Source organism: Lactuca saligna, chromosome 5, assembly GCF_052625555.1.
Source record: "Lactuca saligna cultivar CGN05327 chromosome 5, ASM5262555v1, whole genome shotgun sequence".
NCBI lineage: Eukaryota > Viridiplantae > Streptophyta > Magnoliopsida > Asterales > Asteraceae > Lactuca > Lactuca saligna.
Genome location: NC_136421.1, coordinates 15059443 through 15066453, shown reverse-complemented (window position 1 = coordinate 15066453; position 7011 = coordinate 15059443). Strand labels below are relative to the sequence as shown.

The 7011-nt window shown below is 39.1% G+C and overlaps 1 non-coding gene across 1 annotated transcript; it reads right to left on the bottom strand.

The window, feature by feature from the left end:
* Positions 1 to 2209: 2209 nt before the first annotated feature.
* On the bottom strand, positions 2210 to 2316 carry LOC144999012 (small nucleolar RNA R71). Its single transcript, XR_013660541.1, has one exon. It is a non-coding gene; the product is annotated as a small nucleolar RNA R71 (small nucleolar RNA).
* Between the last annotated feature and the right edge of the window lie 4695 nt (positions 2317 to 7011).

Genomic DNA, 7011 nt, shown 5'->3' with positions numbered 1-7011 from the left:
TTTACATTTCTATTAATATTTTGGTTATTTGCATAGAACTATGGTACTTATAAGGTTAAATTGTTTTTTGCAGCCAAAACGAAGCAATTTTGAAGAAAGGGACCAAAATGGACAAAGCATGGAACTATGAAGGCTTGAAAGAAGAAAGATAAAAAAAATCAACAATAATATGTACTCACGATGTGAGCAATTATAGATTCACGTCGTGAGTGGAGTAATCTAGAAGATATGCATCCGGATGAAGGAATCCTTGTCAAACACGTTTATCTCTTATTCATGTCGTGAGACTTATTGGTTCACGAAGTGAACTCGGCAAATCAGAAACTATAAATAGTCTTTGCCATTACAATTTGAAGAACTTTTGGATGGTTAGAAGGTTTTTAGAAGATGATTTTTAGCAGGAGAGAAGTTCTGGAAAAAGGGTTTCAAAGCCAAAGCAGTAAAAGTTCTTAATACGTTTATTTGTTTGGTACTTATGAACATGTTTATAAAACTGATTTGTGTTTGTTTGATTTTTGATATGCTTAGCTGATTCTAGCTAATCATGTTTAGCTAGATGAAGCTTTTGACATATGGTTTAGCTTAATTATTAATGGATTTGATTATTTGGTAAATTGCTTGTGTTTTATTTGTTATTACCAAGCATGTTAATATTTGTTTCTTTACTTGCTTGAATTCATGTTCTGTGTAGCTTACTGATTATTAGATTACATGAGCTTGAAACCTAGTGATTTAGTGAACATTAAATTGCTAGAGCTAGGATCAACCAAAATCGTAGAAAGTAATTGAAGTAAATAAATTTAGCTGTGCTAAAGAACATTAATTATGACCATAATTGTGTTTGCCTAATCTTACATAGCAAATTCATAATCTACAACTTATTATGTGTTTGATTATGTGTGACCATATATAGTTTTACATGAATTAGTTAATATAGGTAAATTTAGACTTAAATTACTAATACAATAAAAACCAACTTGATAATCCATAATTGTTAGCTAACCATAAAGAAGAAGTGGATTCGAACTAAACAAGAGTGTTTTTAGTAATTCACTGAAATTAAGTTAAGTTCATATGATCTTGCAAAATCTAATAAAACCCCTTCCTTTCTTAGTAATTAGGTTAATTTAGTAGTAAATAGATTAATCAGTTAGCACCATTTCCTGTGATCGACACCCGACTTACTCAACTATTCTATAAATTTGACTAGGTACACTGCCTAAGTGCAATTTAGTTAGTAAGAAAGTTATGTTATAAATATTAATATTAGGTGTAGCTAATTGCACGCATCAAGTTTTTGGCGCCCTTGCCAGGGAACGGCTTAGTTAATTACTAGTTTATTTACTTTAAATTAATCGATCATTTTAGCAGGGTAAAACCTATAAAGAGTTATTTTTCAGTTTCATTTTTTCCCTGCATTACAGAACTCACGATGTGAGAACTGGGATTCTTAGTTTTATGTATTTTAGATTGTCTTTCTTAGTTCAATTTTACATTTTTATTTTTTTGTTGCAGGAGTTCATGACCAAAGGCTCGAACACACCTTTGGTACCACCACTTGAAGATCCAGAGTCAGCCCTTCTCAAAAAGAACGATAAGAACGTGAAAGAAGATCAAACACCAAAGAAGACACCTTTACAAGAATTTAAGTCAGTGTTCTTAAAGAAGTTTGGGAAAAAAATGGATAATTCGAGTTCATCTTCAAAGAGCAAGAGCAATGTTGAAAACTTAGATCAAATACATGTTCAAACCAAAATTCGAATACGATACCGGGCCTGGATTTGAATTACCTACGAGTGAACCCAAGAACGAGCCAATAAAAGAGATAGCGAACATTGAAAAAATGTCCATGGGAGCTTACATAAAGAGAATTCGAGATGATGTTGGTCCAGGTTTAGTACAACCTGCCATACCGGCCATTGCCACACTCGAGCTAAAAGGTCAAATCCTTTCTGCACTGAAGGATATCCCATTCTATGGAAAAGATCATGAGTATGCGTTTAAGCACTTTGATGAAGTCAACGACATTGCTGATTATTTTAACATCCCGAATGTTAATAGAGATGCCAGCTTGCTAAGGACGCTCCCCGTTACTTTTAAGGGAGCTGCGAAGGATTGGTTAAAAGCACTTCCACCTGGTACAATCACTACTTGGGCTCAAATGCGTGAGTAGTTTTTAGCCCAATTTTTCTCACCATCCAAGATAGATAAACTCAAGAAGGCAATAGCCAATTTTGAGCAAAACCCGAGGGAGTCACTTTACGAAGCATGGGAGCATTACAAGGGGTTGTTAAGGAATTGTCCTCAACATGACCTTAACATTCAACAAGTCTCTATATTCTATGATGGGGTCAATGTAATGACAAGGAAACTCCTTAATTCGTAAGGACCACTTACAAAGAACAATCTAGGAGAAGTCAACAAATTCGTTGAAGAATTTGCAAAGCATTCTCTTGAATACCACAATCCAAGGAATGAAGGTGTAAAAGGAGTTGGGAGTGCACATTCTGAAGAAATGGCTGCTATGATGGCAATGCTAAATACTATGGACCGAAGTCTGACCCAAATGGACCAGTCAATTCATCCAATTAGAGTTGGTTGTGAACAATGTAATGGTCCACACTTGACTAAAGATTAACGTTCAGAAGAATATAGGAACAGGAAGGCTCAAGTTTGCTACTCGAGTTGTAACGACCCGTTCCCGGTACGTTAATTCATTGATAATTGTTGTAAGTTTTCAAGAGGGACTCGGCGAGTTCTAGCCTGATTCGCCGAGTAGGGTCGCGACTTCGAGCACGCGTGAGCCGGGGACTCGGCGAGTCCATATCCCTGACTCAGCGAGTCCATCCGTCTGGGTGAAACCCTAAATTCCCGGGGTTGCCCAATATTTAAACCACCTTATAGCCCCCATTCTCGCCTCCTTCACCCTGAGAACACTGTGAGAAAGAACCTTAATCCTCCCTTGAGAGCTTATAAGTGTTTTGGTGCCATTTTGTGAAGGTGTGAAGAAGGAGAAGAAGAAAGAAGCAAGGAGAAGAGTTGTAGTGCAAGGATTCAAGGGCAAATCTGAGTTAATTGAGGTATTTTCGGAGTTCCCTTCTTGTTATATGCTTTAAACTTCCATTAGGGCTCTCCTAAGAGCTAGTTGATGCTTGTTCCAAGCCTTATGTTTGCATGAATGTATTAATAAGTCGAAATATCTTTGGATCTGAATGATGGGGTGTTGTAGAGCCCAGATCTACTGTCTTTTTGGAGTTACTTTGCATATTAACCATAGATCTACCCATTTTATGCATCCTTTAGCCTTATTTCCCTTATTCATGAGGTTGTACACGTAAAGTTGGAAACTTTACGTGGTAAATCAGCTTATTGGACCCAGATCTATCAATTGTATGTGTTGGATTCAAACAAAATCGAGTAAAAATCAGTATCATGGTGACAACTCGGCGAGTCGGGAAGAACGACTCGGCGAGTTGGGTCGCGAGTTCCCGATTCCTTCATTTTTACCAGTGTCGAGTGAACCCAGTGAGCTAGAGAGTGGACTCAGCAAGTTGAGGGTAAACTCAGTGATGGAGGGACTCGGCGAGTTGTTCATCAACTCGGAAAGTCCAAGGCAATCTCCTTAAGATCAAGAACAACTCGTCGAGTTTGTTCATCCGGCTCGGCGAGTCGGATGAAGATTGTCTGAGTTCTTGGATCAAGAGGGTACTCGTCGAGTCGATGCCAGACTCGACGAGTAGCAGCGAGTAAGAGTGAAAAGTGAGAGTAGGACTCGGCGAGTTGGGTGGCCCAACTCGGCGAGTCAGCCCAAAAGAGAATTGACTTTGACCGAGGGTAAAAGAGTCATTTTACCCCAAGCGCAGTGTTTAGTATTTGATTGAGTGTGTTTATGGACTTGTAGCCGAGGAGATTCAGGAGCAGCCGCCGTTAGCTTCCCGAGCCACACACTCAGCAGCCAGCTTACGAGGTGAGTTTCCTTCCAGTAGGAACGGGTCTAAGGCCACAATGTCGGCCCGTTCAGTTAGCAGTAGTTTCCGGATTTAGGTCCGATGCAGTAGTTAGTATGTTCGATGCCTTCGTGGCTCGAACAGGATTTGTGTGCTATGTTTTATGTGTTAAGTATTATGTGTTCCGGGCTACGGACCGATGTAGCATGTCGTATATGTGTTATGCTAGTTGATGTGTTATGCTATGCCATGTTCAGTCAGTCAGTTCCGGACTTCGGTCCGATGCAGTTAGTTCCGGACTTCGGTCTGATGCAGGGGACAAGGTCCCTGTCAGTTCCGGACTTCGGTCCGATGCAGGGGACAAGGTCCCAGTCAGTTCCGGACTTCGGTCCGATGCAGTTAGTTCCGGACTTCGGTCCGATGCAGGGGACAAGGTCCCGGTCAGTTCCGGACTTCGGTCCGATGCAGTTCCCGGGCTTCGGCCCGATGCAGTGGGCAAGGCATAATATGTGTTTATATGTTATTGTATGGTATGTGGTAGTTTGGGGGAGCTCACTAAGCTTCGTGCTTACAGTTTCAGTTTTGGTTTCAGGTACTTCCGCAAGCAAAGGGAAGAGCTCGGGGTGACGGCATCGCACACACCACAGCTTTAGCTTTTAGCCTGGGATTGATTTAGTTTGTTTGATTTGCCGTAGTATGATACAGTTTCCGCACAGTGTTTTCTATTATGTTGGATTACGTCACGTATGGTTTTATTATATGACACTCTGATTATGGTTTTGATTATATCGAAAAAACGAATTTTTTTTGGGTCGTATTTTTGGGTCGTTTCACGAGTGGGGACAAGTATGATGAAGTTGGAGAAAAACAAAGAAAGAGTGGTTGCCATATGAAGAATACAAGAAGCAAAAGGAATAGAAATATAAGCAAACTGACCGAGGCTTCTACCAAAAAGAGCAACCGCCAGCCGAGAAGAAAGTAGACTTGGAAAACATCTTGACCAGATTTATGGAGGCTTCCGAGAAAAGGAATGATGATACCGATGCCGAGCTAAAGGAGCATATGAAAATGATGAAAGAACAACAATCCATGATGATTGACCAACAAACTTCATTAAGAAATCATCAAACATCGATCCATAATCTCGAAGTCCATATTAGTCAACTAACTACTTTGGTAAGTAACAAATTATCTTCATAATTTCCTTAGACGAAGACTCAATACCATGTTATGGCTATTGATACTAAAGAAGAAGCAATCTCTAAGTTTTTGGAATAATTAGAAGTGGAGCCTAAGCAGTCTGATCCAAAGCCGAAGAAGCCAAAACTCGAAAATGAAAATGTTGCTAAATTACTAGACTCACACCGTGAGCCCGCTATGCTCACGACGTCGGCTAAGTCTAAACTGAACAATTCAAATTCCGTTCGGGTTTATCATCCACCTTTACCGTTTCCTTCCAAATCTGCTCTTAGTCGACTTGAAAGAGAACATTTGGAGTTTATTAAGCATGTGAGGGGTATCCCGATAAATGCTCCTTTTGTCGAGTCAGTATCCAAAATTCCCGAATATGCGAAGTTTTTACAAGACTGATAGACACTCGTTAGCAACTAAAGAAGAATTTTAAGGTAATTCTAACTGAGCAAAGCTCAAAAGATGTATTGGGAGAGATACCTAAGAAGATGGGGAATCCTGGATGCCTCACTCTTCCATCTGAGTTTGGGAATAATATGAAGATTTATGCTTTAGCTGATTCTAGGGCTAGCATAAATTTGATGCCTTTTTCATTTTATCATAAATTGAATATTCAGAAGTTGAAGGCTACAAAGATGTCTATTCACATGGAAAACCGTTCAGTGACACAACCCCAGGGCATTATGGAAGATATTCTCGTAAAAAAAGGGAAATTTGTTTTTTCAATAGATTTTGTGGTTTTAGATATGAAAGAATATCCCAATGTTCCGATTATTCTTGGTCGCCCTTTACTAAATACTGATGGGCTTTGGTTGATATACGCGAATCCAAACTCACTTTGAGAGTTGGAGACGAGAAGGAAATTTTTGGAATAGAAGATGGTTTCCGAGGGAGTGATGTTCAAGAAGAGGTTTTCAACATTGATGAAGAGAATGAACTTGAAGAATTATAGAAGCTTATGGAAGAAGAAATCAAAACAATTCAACAAGTCAAACACACTAAACCAAGAGCATCGGTTCCATTTTTCGTTGAAGTCATTGCCTACACAAAACCAACAACTTTGATGAGTGAGGAAAACGATCAGTTGTCAAGTGATGAAGACTAGGTTACTTCCAAGGAGACAGTTACAGTGGCAAAAGAAGAGAAGGTTCCTATTAAGATAAAGAAGAATGATGAAAAGTTGGAATTAAAAGGGACAAAAAGGAAGCTTAACATAGACGAGGCGAAGGCTAAAAAGGAAAATTCGAAAAAGGCATACATTCGATGTGTTCAAGCATACAAGAGGCAATGGAAAGAGCAAAAGATTCAGCTGGTGATGGATTCCTCTGAAAAATAAACGTAGGAGGCACAAAGTACAGCTCACAACTCTATAAAAAAAGAAGCGGTATTCGAGAGGGAACCCGACTTTGGTTTGAATTTTCTTTTCTTCTATTTTTTAGTTTTTGCATATTCATTTTTAATGGAGAATCAATCTTATTGTCTTCAACTTTTTCTGCATAGTAAAACACTTAGTGTGAGGTCCATGAAAATGAAGTGGTTTAATTAATTAAATTTTTAAGTTTTACGATCCAGACGAATTCACGATGTGAATCATTATGGTTCATGACGTGAGTCTAGTGTAGTTTACGGGCTCCATGTGTTGTTAGGCCATTATATTCCCCGATTCATTAGCCCGTTAAAAGTCCAACGCACTTAATCTTTTAGTTTAATGACCCATTTTTACGGCCTAAAATGAACTCACGACGTGAATCTTTATAATTCACGACATGAATAATGAATGGCACAGGACCACAGTAAAATGTAGAAACAATTTGACCTAAATGATTCTTTCTTTCCCATGAAGTGCGAAGCTACCTCTGGTCCCCCCTCTTCG